Source organism: Callithrix jacchus, chromosome 8, assembly GCF_049354715.1.
Source record: "Callithrix jacchus isolate 240 chromosome 8, calJac240_pri, whole genome shotgun sequence".
NCBI classification, from domain to species: Eukaryota; Metazoa; Chordata; class Mammalia; order Primates; family Cebidae; genus Callithrix; species Callithrix jacchus.
In genome coordinates, this window is record NC_133509.1 from 50,763,916 (window position 1) to 50,778,702 (window position 14,787).

The window sequence follows — 14,787 nt, forward strand, 5'->3', positions numbered from 1 at the left end:
ATTTATATCAATGAATGGATAAAATAGCCAGTTAACATCGAATGGCAGAAACCCTAAATTTAAGTCGTCTAAATCCCCCAATCAAAAGATACAGCCAAAACCTAATGGTATGCTATATCCAGACCCATTTCACATCCAAAGATACACAAAGACTCAAAACAAAGGGATGGAGAAAGACTTACCAACCAAATGGAGAGGAAAAATAAATAAATAAAAAGCAGGAGTTGCAATTCTCGCATCTGATAAAATAGATTTCATAGTGGTAAAAGGATCAATGCAACAATAAGAGCTAACAATCCTAACACCCAGATACATACGACCCATAAAGAGATTTAGACTCAACGAGACAGAAAATTGATGAGAACAACCAGGACTTGAACTCAGATCTGGAACAAGTAAACTTAATAAATATTTATAGAGCTCTCCATTTTAAATAAACAAAATATACATTCTCCACTTTAAATACACAAAATATCGATCGGCCATTATTAATACCCATTTTTAGAATAAAGCAATAGTACCGTTCTCTCTCCCTTCTTCTTCTTCATTCTTCTCCTTCACTCCTTTCTTTCTTTTCTTCTTTCCTTTCTAAAAAACAAAAATTAAATCACATAGAAATAGCAAGAAGTATTATGAATCCAAAATATAATAATAATGGCCTTTATATTTACCTATCTATACCTTTACTGTTATTTACTTCTTCATATGATGTTGGGTCACTATCTAGTGTCATTTCAGTTTAAGGAACTTTCTTTAGTATTTCTCGACTAAGAGCAATTAACTCCTTCAGTTTTTGTTTACCTGGGAATGTCTTAATTTCCCTTTCATTTTTGGGGGATAGTTTTCCTAGATACAGGACTCTTGGTTTACATTTTAATATAGTCTCCCACTGCTTTCTAGCTTTCATAGTTCCTGATGAGAAATTGGCTATTAATCTTATTGTGGCATCTTTGTAAATGACAACGTTTTTCTCTTTCTGCTTTCAATAATTTTTTTTTGCTTTTGAAAATGTGGCTCAATATGGATCTCCTTGAATTTATCCCATATTGCACTTTCTGGTATCAGCAACCTACAGTAGCAATGCAATCAGTCATCTTCAAGGCTGAGTTAGGAAGTACAGGATGGTAGCAAGCCTAGTAAAATAAAACAGAGCTAATTTACTGAAATCAAACTATTATCTATTTATTTAGCATTTCTCTGGTTATGGTAACTTTTTTATGAGATTCCAGAGACCTAAAAAACTGATGTTTACAGTTTTCGCTAGCTTAATTCACTGTTTTGTGAAAGAAAACAGTTTGGGGTTAACTACCCCATCATTTTTGCTAATGTCAAATATAAATTGATTCATATTTTCTATTTATAATTTCATTTAATTGATTTATATTTTCTAAGTCCTGTAGAATTGGAAGGGCATAGCTAGAATTTTAACAGGAAAATGAGAAAAGAGTGATTAGAACATGTGTCGGGGTCCCCAAGACCACCTAGGTTCCATGATTTACTAAGAGGATTAACAGGACTCAGCAAACAGTTGTACTCACAGCTACAGGTTTTTTTTTTTGTTTGTTTTTTTGTTTTTTTTGAGAGGGTGTCTTGCTCTGTCGCCAGGCTGAGGCTGGAGTGCATTGGTGTGATCTTGGCTCACTGCAACCTCCGCCTCCAGAGTTCAAGCAATTCTCCTGACTCAGAATCCCGACTAGCTGGGATTACAGGCACTCGCCACCACACCTGGCTAATTTTTGTATTTTCAGTAGAGAGCTATGATTTTTTATAGTTAATAGATACAAAGCAAAATCAGCAAAATATAAAGGCACAGGGACCAAGTCTAGAGGAAACCATGCTTTCAGGAGTTTTCTTTGAGTGGAGTCACATAGATTGCACTCAAGTCCTCCAGCAACAAATTGTGATAATATATGTAAAATGTTATTTACCAGGGAAGCTCATTAGATACTCAATGTCCAGGGGTTTCATTGGTAGCTTGTCACATAGGTACCCTCTGCCTGGCACATAACAAAATTCTAGACTCCCAGAAGGAAAGCAGGTGTTCAGTGTAAACCTCATTGTTTATGTGATCAGTTTAGGCATACTTAGCAATTCTTATCAATTACAGTGGTGGAAACTCTCTTGAAATCCAAGGTTACAGACATCAGTCAATGTTGCATGCAGGCCTTTATAAGGATAGCAGTCTCAGGTCTGCTATTTTAATTCTTTCTGGACAGGGCATTTGTCATACTGTATTGAACTCTGGGACCCAGTGAATAAAATAAATTCTTAGGAAGTTTTGTTGTACATTTTGTGATGCAGTTTTCCTCTTTTGTTTTCATTTATCAGGAAATTTCAATAAAGACATGCAATATTTTTCTAGGCTTTTGATTGGTATTTTGCTTAGTTGCAATACTAAGCTAAGATGGATCTTAAGTTGGAAAATTCCAGTTTTATTCAGATTTTGGAAGCAAACTTCAAGGGAAAGGTGGACTAAAATAAATAAATAAATAAATAAATAAATAAATAAATAAAAACTGCTTTCTTCAGAGTATCTCAAACAAACTGAGAGCACCAGGAAGACCCACTGTAGACTGGTACAAAGCAGAACCCATAAGTTAGAAGATTTTTTTCCCGTACCATCTGAGCAACTGCTAAAGAAACAGGTCATCACAGTAGCCTCTGAAGTTTGGAATTCAAACAGACAATGTGGGGATACCAGAGAACAAGACATTAGTAGCTGCTTTCAAATGTCCACACAAATGCATACCAGCCATACCTTGGGACTACGAAGTAAGGAATCATGTATAGGCTAAAGGAGGAAAACATGGTCATTTGTGAGCATATGGGAGTTGTCCATGGGACCCCTCTTGTCCTAGCCTGCTAAAGTTGCCATTACAAATACCACAGACTGGTGGCTTATACAACAGAAGTTTCTTTCCTTACAGTTCTGATGTTAGAAGTCCAAGATCAAGGTATTGGCAGGTTTGGTTTCTCTTGAGGCCCCTCTTCTTCTTGGTTTACAGATAGCCATCTCACTGTGTGCTCTGATAGTCTTTCCTCTGATGCCTACATGCTGGGTATCTGTTTATTTTCTTCTAGGGATAATAGCACTATTGAATTGAGGCCCTACTTTTACAGTCTTATTTAATCTTAACTACCTTCTTAAATGTCCAGTCTTCAAATACAGTTACATTGGGGGTTAGGGCTTTTAATTGGGAGGTGGGCACAATTCAGTTCATAACATGGCCCCACGCCCAAAATTGTCATTTTGCACCCAGGCTAAGTTCAAACAACCAGGCTGCATAAAGTCATTTTTAGAACCAAAATTATATATATGATCATAGCATTCATTTCATTCGCACTTCCAGGGTCCTCAGGAGGCTGGAATTCTAGTGGGTGGCCAGGTTAGGTTAACTGTATTGTTATTCTTCATCACCTCATATTATACTTTCTCCCTAATAGTTACTCCTTAAGCTGCTATCATGATTAATTTAGATATTTGAAAATGATCAAATGCATATAAACTTTTCAACATCCTCAGAAAGGAAGCAATGCTATACTGACTCTTACTGCATTCTTTAATTAGACAGAATTGTCATTTGCACCCAGGCCAAGTTCAAAGAACTAGGTTGAATAAAGTCACCATTTTTAGAACCAAAATTACATATATGATTATTTCATTATAATAGTATCTCTAAAACTCTTTAGGTTTAATGAATTATTTCATAAATACATGTTTCTCTTCCTTACAATGCACTCTTAATGCAGCCGTTCTCACATGGGGAAATAAGGAAGGAGTGAGAAGTTTAAGTGAAATGCTGATCTCCAGTGTACCAATTACCATTTTCAGGTAGTTTTTGGCAGAAATCAGTGTGAGCTCTTAGAGTCTCTGATGCCTTCCAGATAAGAGAATACATTTTAGGCTGTACAGTGGTCTCAGGTCTCAGCGTCATGCCTTTGTTCTCTTGGGACATGCCCAGGCAGGTGCTTAATTTAACACCCTAAACAATTTTAACTGGCATTGTTCACCTCATTTAATTTTCTCTCTACGTTCAGCACTAGAAACATTTCGGAAGTGAAATAAACTGGGTTTTTGGGATTGTTCTGCTTAATAGGGCACCATTCATATGGTAGCACATATGCATCTTAGCCTCTGGAGTTGAGCAGTGCACACCGCACAGCTGCACCCACAGCCCTGGTTATGAATGCCCCGACAATCACCGGGACTAGCCAAGCTAAGCATGTCCAGACTTCCTCTCCAGGAACTCTGGATTGAGACAGTTCTGCTTTTTCTCCAAACCTAACTAATACTGTAGATGGAACCCAAGATTATTCTACCCTCTGATATTATCTGTTTCTCCCAAAGCTGAGCAATACTTTGGTGATAGCATCCAGGGCAGTGAGTTTTGGTGGTATCCTGTCTAATTCTGTGTGATCTGGAAATTTTCGAAATTGGCATTCTTAAAATGGATGGGCCTAGGCCCACTTAATTATCTATAGCTTCAGCCTAGGAGTAATAAATAAGATTAATATAGTATTTAAGATAAGTGGCACTGGGAAGCCTCTCCATTGATCATAGAATGTGTTAAGATTTTGTCTTTCATGTCCACATGAGAGGGAAAGAAAGGAAAGCTGGAAGGAAAATGATTCATTAAATGTCCTTTGTCTAAAAACCTTGGGATATTTGACATCCTATTTTTCCTGACCTCTGAGTGATCACTACCACAGCCAGGGATAATATTTTTAATGTTGCAGTTTGAACAAGGCCCAATATTTTAAATTAAATCCACAGATTAAGCCTTATAAATTTCCTGGTTCCATTGCCTTACATTATTGGATATATTTCTGTTTCCTTTGCTTTCACAGACCTAAATAATGAAAACCCTTTATAGTTCATCCAAAGCTCACCAACTTTGACATGTGGTATTCACATTTTATGAGTAATTTCCAGGGTATTTCCTATTTTCTACTGAGCTGTATGGCAAGATAACTTCTGGGCAGTACAACAGCATGGGTAACTGGCAATCATTCAGGTTTGTTTTGGAGGTGTTTCCACAATTTAAGGACCCATGCAAACAGGTAAATTTTATTTTTTAAGAATAATTCTCTATGGGGAATAACCCCTTACTTCATCTTCCCTTTTAGGTATTTACATAAAATTGCCTCAAATGGTGCTTTCTATTCCTCTGAGAGGTACCATCAATAGATCTCTAAAGGCAGCCATAATTAGGTAAGCTAGCCAATTAAACAAGGAAACACAGTGTCTTGTTAGCAATTGGCATCAACCGCTAGGTGACATTTTGATAAACTGCTTCAATATAATGTATAGCATTTTGGTGACTTTTCATTTTTCAAAAGGTTATAATCTCTGAAAAGTAACATTGAGAAAGCTGATATTTAAAGGGTATAGGAAAATTCAAATAAATAGCTTGTTCTACTTTTAGGTATCTCTTCTTTTCATAGTAAAATCCCTGATAGTCTACTTGCCCTTTTTCTTCTACTTGTTGAGGTTTCTATTATTGTAAAGGGAAGATGATACATCTTGCTATCATTTGAAGCCTCATTCTGCATTTTCAGTAAGAAATTTAACAGTTGACTCACTTGGGAAGATCTGTATGGCTTTGTTCCTGAGAGGTCTAGAGATTTTTATCACAATACTCATAAATGAGCCCCTAGGAGATTTCTTCAAACCACTGTGAGGAGTGTGCACCAAATTGTTCATGGGTGGAGGACAAGGGTCTACTCCACCAAGACTCCAGGATTGTGTTTCTCACAGGATTTGCAAACTACCTATCTTAAAATAGCAACTGATGTGCTTCTTAAAAAATGCGGATACTCGAGTCAAAGTCCACATCACTGATTCAGAACCATTGAAGATGGAGCCAAGTACTCCTTTTTTTTACAGGCTCTCTAGGTAATATTTGAGCATACCTTTGAAAACTACTAATATAGGGCATGAAGAATTACTCTGAATATCTGGGGGAACTTTAAGCTAGATCCTGCCTTGCTTCTTCCACACATATTAAACTTGCCATATTCTTGTTCATAGGAAAGTCACTTCTATTCCTAACACTTTAAGACAAAAAAAAAAAAAAGTTGCCATCTTCCAAAATGATCAATCCTCAACTTCTTGTTTAGCCTGTTGTAAGTGATCTGCCCTTGCTCATTGTGTCCTGCTTATGGACATTTTGGGGATGGGTATAACATCATTTCATTATGATTAGATAATTCTTTCAATTGCCCTATGCAGCTTATAAAGTGCCACATAAACTTCTTTTACAGCCTCAATTTTACAGAGAGCCCAGAGAGCTGGAGCAAATGTATAGCTCGGTATATGAGCAGAGCATGATCAGGGCACTTCTGAGCCTTAATTGGTTGAACCAGTCAGTGGTCCCATTGTTCAGTCAGTGGCCACAATCACAGGACATAACTGTCCTTTCAAAGAAGGCTGTATCTATTTCATACTTTACCTGGTACATAATCAGTTTTATTGATTCTAAACAAATACCTGACATTTGGTTGCATACATTTCGCAATAAAGATTCCAGAACACAATCTCCCCTCATCACAATAGCTGAAAATAGATTGTAGGTCAAGCAAATTGCAGAAGGTTAATGAGGCTGGAATATGTTCATATCAAGCCTCCTCATTTTCATGCACCTGCCTTGGAGGTTGATGGAGAGGCCAAGGCTCAAGCCAGTAAGATCCTCATACATGTAAAGCTCAAGTGGCAGTCACCTCACACATCTCATGGAAGAGCCCTTACCCAGCTTTGAGAAAGGTGGTTAGGCACATCTCTCTATCCTAAGATAACACCTAGCAACCTGTATAATTTATTTAAAAAGAAGAAGTGTTTAGTGAGCCTCAGCCATAACCTATGGTCCTACCACTCAGAATCTATTTTTTGGGGGGATGCTACCTTTGACTGCCCTTCCTTCCCCATTCTCCATTATCTCTGCAACACAGCGTATCTTATAATCTACATTGGGAAAACTTTTCTTTGACTGCTCCCTCAGGCCCTTGGTTTCCTGCCAACTTATTAGTTTGTACCAACTCATGTGTTTTGTTTTCCCTCATTTGCTTTGCTTCTCCTGGTGTGGCTTGTGCTTTCTGCTGGCCCATATCAGTGCCACTGAAAGCTAGGCTCAGTACTCAGCTGCAGCTACTGGCCCTGCCCACTCTTACATGTTTATACTCATTTTCTTCTTGAGTATCTGCCACAAGGTAGATACCATTTGTCAGGTTCCCCTAATTAAATGACTTCTGTGTCTGGTCACTCCAGATCTATCTGGGCAGTGACTACCACAACTTAGTACTGACAGCAAAGATAAAGAACACTGATTGCATGTAACTATTAAATCAGTTCCCAACCCCCTTTAATGGTCTTCATTGAATTCTGTAAAGCACATGAAGAGTGAAGAGATCAGTATTTTATATTACAGGTGGGGTGGTGAAAGTAATATGTATTGAGTACCTGCTGAGGAATAGACATTTTATCTTTGTTATAGCCAGAAAATGCTTCTTAGGGATGAGAGAAGAAAAATTGAGCATATACAACAGTAAAAGCTATATATGATAAAAATTACTTTAAGAACAAAGTATGAGAGCATATCATCATTTTTAAAAAAAAAAAGCACTGGGCACAGGAATGTGAAATATGAAAATAGTCAAGGGATCCATAAAAAGCAATTAAATATTAAAAAATAATACTGCAAAGGAAAGTTTAGAAATCACAGATTCAGAGACTGGAAAGTTCACCCTTTAACACAGTGAAGACAACAATCACGTCTGTTGTGATTGTTACTCTGTTCTCTGTTCAACTTGGTTTTTTAGCACAGGGTAGAAACCCAAAATATTTTTTAAATGAATGCACAAATGAATGAATGAAATAATTTCTTTAATATCAAACTAAACTGCATTATAAAGTTGAAATATGTAGTGTACGTATTTCAAATATGTACATTGGTGCATCAGCTAATTTTGTCCAAAAAAAAAAACCTGTATGCCTGCATTCAAAATAAATGTGGTTTTAAAAATTAATACGTTTTGCTAGTTGATATTATTCCAATAAAGATTAAAGATCTTAGTCATCCATCTACCTGTTTTCTTTTTAAAAATATAAGAAATGTTACCACCTGTGAGTACATTAATTTACCATACAATTTCTTAGCATGGTTATTTTTTACATTATTTAGAGAAAATGTGTCTTCCTGCTGGATATATTTGCATTGTGTGTATAGAGTTACTTAGTGCTTGGATAATGCCCTATTAATTTCAATGGATTCCTTTTGACATAAAAATGGATTTGCACTGAAGGGCAAACACTACCTCCATATGTATCCAGGCTGCATTACAATTGAATCCATCACATTATACATTTATAGGTGTCTACCCCGTTACACTGCTGAAATGGTCTGCCATAAAAAATGGCCATGCGAAAGCTGGTTTGAATTTCATGCATTTTTACTTGCAAAGTATCTGGTTAGATGAACAGAAGCCTCCAAGATGAAATCCTTTCCAACATGAATATGCTAACATGACTCTCAGGAAGCAACACCTCAGCACTTCATCCAATGCCTTTCCTTTAGATTCCAATGACAGATTTGTTTTAGGGTCAGCATGTTGGAAAGCGCAAAGAATTTATTTTTCAAGCTCACAGTGGCACATCAAGAGAGGAAAATGTAATCTCTTTCTTGTTTTCTTTGGCACCATTGATGCTAGTAAGTGAAAGCCCCTATTTGATCTTCAAAAGCCCAATTCAGCATTTAGGACCTATTTGGTTATATCTTTAGAAATACTTGTTCAGTTTATCTATTAAATTTTTTAGACAATTAAAATGTCTTTCTTTTCTTCATTTGGCCTGAAAAAAAAAATGCCTATGAAGCTGACTTCAGGTTTGGAGGCCAAACATGTTCTTCAGGGACAAACATGGAAACCAGACTTATTAATAATATAAGTCTTTCTGTTCAGGGTGCTTCTAAAAGTGAAAGTCAAGAGTTTAGGAGAAAACTAATTTTGTGTGATTTAATCAAGTTTCCTTATTTTTACACAAGTTAGAAATCTCAAATGGAGGAAAGCATATTAAAGAAAATAACAGTATACTAGTAGGAGAAAAAAAATCAATAGATCTCTTTTATGATTTCAGCCAACTAAAGGGAAAAGTGTTAGTGCATTAGTGTAAGTGTTAGTGTTTTGGGATTTTACTTCTGTCATAATAAAAACAAAATAGAGGCCGGGGGCAGTGGTTCACGCCTGTAATCCCAGCACTTTGGAAGGCCGAGGTGGGGAGATCACGAGGTCAAGAGATTGAGACCATCCTGGCCAACATGGTGAAACCCCATCTCTACTAAAAAAGAAAAAAAAAAAAAATACAAAAATTAGCTGGGCATGGTGGCATGTTGCCTGTAGTCCCAGCTGCTCAGGAGGCTGAGGCAGGAGAATTGCTTGAACCCGGGAGGTGGCGATTACAGTGGGCCAAGATCGCGCCACTGTACTCCAGCCTGGCGCAGCCTGGCGCCTGGCGACAGAGCAAAGCTGTCTCAAAAAAAAAAAAAAAAAAAAGAACAGAAACTGGTAAGATTAACACCAGATTTAAATCAAAACATATAGGTTTACTTTCCAGTTCTGTCCTTCCTAATTGCAAAACCTCAAAAAAGACACTGGCTTCCAGATTGTGAGTTGCTTTATACATATAATGGGGATAAAAGTAATCTACCATTTTGCATCTTTATATAGGTTAGGCATCCCTAATCTAAAAATCCCACATCTGAAATGCTCTGATGAGCATTTCCTTTGAGCATCATGTCATTGCTCAAAAAGTTTTGGATTTTGGAGCATTTCAGATTTCCAATTAGGAATGCTTGACTGATATGTATATAATGCAAATATTCCAAATAAAAAAAATGAAATCTAAAACACTTCTGGTCCCAAGCATTTTGGGACTGATTAAATAAGATACTGCATTTTATAAGCTTTGGAAATTTTTAATAGTCTTTGTTGTTATTTAACTCATGTTATATTTGCTTTTACTGGCTTGTCTTGTTCCTTTTAATTATCCTAGGTTTGGGGATTTTTTGTACTTTTGATTTCAGGAATTTAAATATTTAAGTATTTAATTCTTCATGCCTTGAAGACTACAGGTTCTTTAGGCATGGCCTGTGAATTCTGAGTCATATATTCTTATGGTCAAATTATAACAAGATGGCTTTATTTACTATGTATTAATGGAATATGAATGAGGCACAGTGTATAAGTGTATCAGCTCCCTTATGAGAATACATGTGGGTCTGTTACATATATTAGGGGACATAGAGTGAATTGTGAGATGCTGAAGGTGTGGGTGTTCAGTTTCTTTATCTTCTTTATTCCCTTTTATAAAAAAAAAAAGCTATTAAATACCCAACATATAGAAGTAATACATATTAATGCAGATCAAACTGGCTTATTGTAAGTTTCAAAATATAAGGCCCATACCAATCTTTCGTCCTCTAATATGTTAAAATATAGTTAGTAAAACTGTATTATAACCATCAAATTAGTCTGATATTTTTGAAAAAAGGCCTTTTCAGAGAAGTTAGTGAGTCAAAGATGTGGCAGAAAATTAACAGTACCTTGAGTTACAAAGGACTTGAATTCTTTTAGTAGCTGGGAGTTTGAAAACTATTAATCATGTTATAACTTAAAAAGATATAAACGTGTACCAAGCAGAAAGAATTCAGTTCAGGTCTGCTGGCTCAAATACAATGGGCTGAATAGCAAAGTCCTGAGATTTCTTAGATGCATAATGTTCTTACAAATGGTCCATGCTATGCTAATAAAACTATTGTGACTAGGAGCTTTTGCAGTAGAAACTGACAGATGAGGCAGAGTTAAGTACTTTTTCAGACAAGCTACTACAGTAAATCATTAAGGCACACAAACAATCATCCTTCATCAGTGTGCAATTTGTTTCATAGCAATTGCAAATCGAAAACAATGTAAACAAACAAATCGACAACTAATGAACATCCCCCACCGCTCACTGTAAATAGATCTACAACTTTAGAAGAACACTTTATCCAACACATTGTCAACTCATTGTAAACACATCTACAACTCATAAACAACTCATTACCCAGTATGTTGTCACCTCATTGCAATTAAAGTTGAATGCTAACTGTACTGTATGTTTCTGTTCTGAATCAGATTATACCCCAGGAAGAAAATGCTAAGGAGAGTCAGTTCAGGAATGAGAAGGCTTTTATTTTACTTCTTCCTCACATCAGTTTGACTTCTTAAATTATTTGCCAAGGTTTACATAGAAATTAAACTGCATTTTTACCCTTTCCTCAGGTAGCCCACATTTTCCATTTGCAAAGAGAAGGCAGTGGTTTCTCAGCACAAGTTTCTTTCATAGAGGAAAAGTAAATGTGTAAAGTATTCCCCAAGCAGTAGTAAAACTCACAGCTTTTACTGTAATTGCTTTGTGTGAACTGCATTTGGCATCCTTACCTGGTATATAATCTTTTGGTTAGGGACAGTGTTTTTTTACAGTCTGGAGGATGATTATTTTTGGAAAGCAAACATGAACTTATGAATGCCACCACAATTTTCCTTTAATGTTAATTTTACCTAAGGATTTAAGTGGGCTTATTCACCATTCTAATTTACATAATCCTTGTATTATGTAGGAAGTATTGCCAGATTATATGGGTGCGCCTATGTATAATATACATGCAAATAGAAATACAACACATAGATAGATTTGCCAGCAGTTTGACAAATTAGAAGGGTAGATTTATGAGATGAAGGTACACTTTTACAGTTTTTTAGAGTTTTTTTTTTTTTTTTTTTCTGATTCAGACCAAGCTTCAACTATCTTGGTTAATCTGTAAAAGAAAATGATTTGAATTGGAATTCTACTGAATATAAATGATTTACAAGCTCAATATGTAATCCTATGTAAACAAATTCACTGGTATGAATATGATGTTTTTAAGCATCATATTCATACCAGTCAACACAAAAGGACTTTGGGGGAGTAGAACAACCTATGATTCTGGGGTTTGAGTTCTCTGTCTGGCTTTGCTTCTAAGAAAGAAGATATTTTTTAAAGTTGTATTCTAAAATGTCAGTCATAGATTTCTCCCTGGAAGATTAGAAAAATTACCTCTAAAGTTTCGTCCCACTCTAAGTTTTATTCTCAGTATTTTTCAACATCTATAGCAGAGGTCCCCAACTCCTGGGCCTCAAACTGGTACTGGAACCAGGAGTTAGGAACCAGGCGGCACAACAGGAGGTGACAGCTGGGACAGCATTATCGCCTAAGCTCTGCCTCCTGTCAGATTAGCACAGAATTTAGATTCTCATAAGAGCACAAACCCTATTATGAACTACACATGCAAGGGATCTAGATTGCATGCTCCTTATGAGAATCTAATCCCTGATGATCTGAGTCAGAGGTAGACCAGTTTCATCCCAAAACCATTGACCCTCTCCCTAATTTGTGGAAAAATTGTCTTCCATGAAACCAGTCTCTGATGCCCAAAAAGGATGAGGATTGCTCATCTATAATACAGCTAGCACTGGGGTGTCTTGGAGAGCATATAAGATGAAATGGTTTTTAATCTTATGAAATCACGGGATGCATCACCACTTTAGAGACAATTAAATCTGGATACATTTCTGTCACTTTCTAGCTGTGTAACATGTCCTCTCTGAGCCTTAGTTTCTGTACCCGTAAAATGAGATTATAGGATTATTGTGAGGATTAAAGATTAAAACATCTGTTAAATATCCAGTGTAGTGCCCAGTGATGAACAAGTATTCAATAAATAGATGAAAATGATGACAATGGTAATGATGGTGATAGCCAAAGTAACTTACTGTCTTAGAGGAAAAACCCAGATCAATAATCAATTCATTCATTCATTCATTCAATCCTATAACCTCTTCTATTATCCTCTTGGCCATTATAGACAAGTCATGATATTATACATCATTGACATTGTTTTCTTAGGAAAATACTTTTTGGGAGAGCCATGGATTTTCTATTTTATTCTTCTGTGACATAGTCTATGATAAAAATACTCTAAGTAGTTGTGCAATATTGAAGTATGGCCTCCAAATTTAAACAGTATTAAAAATAAAGATGGTCTTTTTACTGCAAAAGAGATGTTTGAAAATTTTCTTATATATATCACTCTCATAACTCAATATATTAAGTTAATAAAAAGAGTGACAGCTCACTATAGGATAAAGCTCAAAGAATACTGTTCTCTTTCTTTTAAGGTATAGGGGAAATTGTTTCTCTCCTCTTCTGCTCCAAAAGGATCTCATTTACTTCCTCCTGTTGTCTTCTAATATCAGAAATTCTATCTTTGACATTTTTTCAGAGTTTAGCCTTCCATTACCATAGGGTGAAAAATCTATTTATAAAAATGAATATGTTAGAATTAACACAATTAGGGCAGCCATTTGTGAGAGAGAGTTGTAGGGAATGAGGTCAAGGACTTAGAGAGCTGGGTCATGCAGGATTCTTTCATGTTACTGCTAAGGCTTTGTGCTTTGTTAAGACTGAGAGGAGATTCTTCTGGTGCTCTGTGATGAATAGACTGTAGTGTGGTTGGGGTTGAGGGGGATGGTGCAAGATAAATAGTAGAAGCAGAGAGAGCAGCCAAGAGCCTCTTGTAATAATCCAAGCAAGAGATGGTGGAGGCTTAGACCAGTGTAGTAGTGGTGGGGTGGTGACAGGTGGTTGGCTTTGTGATATTTGAAGGCCCCCGACTTAGGACTTAGTGATGGGTTGGATGGTTTGGGAAAAGATGAAAATGGAAAATTAATGTCCTACTGAAGTGGACTTATTTGACCAGTTAGGCAGTCAGTTCATCTCTCTTACCCTCAGTTCTTTCATAGAGTTATTATGAAGATTAAATGAGATAGATGGCACATAATTACCCCTCAACAAATATTAGCTTCTATCTCTTCATCTTTCTTTTGCAGTATCAAACATCTAAGAAATAGTCTTATGTTCTCAGAGATTACGACACAGATCATTTTATTATTGCTCTCAGTCAATGATAGACAAGATGCCACAAAATAAATTCTAGGACAGATAAGGAAAATGATCATGCTATATCATAAAAAAACTAAAATGTATGAGATATTCCAAAGCAGGTAAATTTAAAATCAACTTTTCTTAACCAAAATTGGTGAACTGCCGGCAGTAATGGTTATAGCCTTACAGGCATGAGCCAGTAAAGAGCCTTCCCAGTCCAGCCAGCCATGTGCTCATGGCAGCAATTTCCCTGAGACCTGGAGCCATCTGGAAAAATTGGGCCTGGCTTCAAAATGGCTGCCAGCTTTCTCTGAAGCCATATGTAAGGCAAATGTCTTACTTCCTTGGGACATTCTGACCTAATCAAGTGCTCAATTGTTTGTTTTCAAAGATTCTACCCAATTTCAAAAATTTCTATCCGATTACCTTTGGATAAAGCGAACTAGCCTGAGATATTTATTCTCAGGTTGTCTGGTGCTCAGCTCAATTGTGAAGAGAAAGTGCTCACTGAAATGTGCTTTCTAGGAGGGTCAAACTTTTGTGATCACTGATTGAATTTCTAGCTCTCATGAATGGTATGTTCATGAAAGTAAACAGGAGAGAGAACAGATAACACAATAACATGATAATAGCCAGTGTTTACTGAGCAATCTCAATGTATCCTTTACTGTTCCAAGTATTTTAAATTTAATAGCCTATGTGCGCAATACCCTAGTTAAATATGTACTAACTTGATGATGTCCATTTCCATAAGTTAAACTAAGTCACAC

The 14,787-nt window shown here is 36.4% G+C and overlaps 1 long non-coding RNA gene across 4 annotated transcripts in view; it reads right to left on the reverse strand.

Moving 5' to 3' along the window:
• The window catches only part of LOC103795651 (uncharacterized), a 656,956-nt gene that overhangs the window by 179,465 nt on the left and 462,704 nt on the right, over positions 1–14,787 (reverse strand). For all 4 annotated transcript variants that reach the window (XR_013521685.1, XR_623249.6, XR_013521686.1 and 1 more), the window contains one exon: positions 522–588. This is a non-coding gene — a long non-coding RNA (uncharacterized LOC103795651). The remainder of the gene's footprint in view (positions 1–521; positions 589–14,787) is intronic.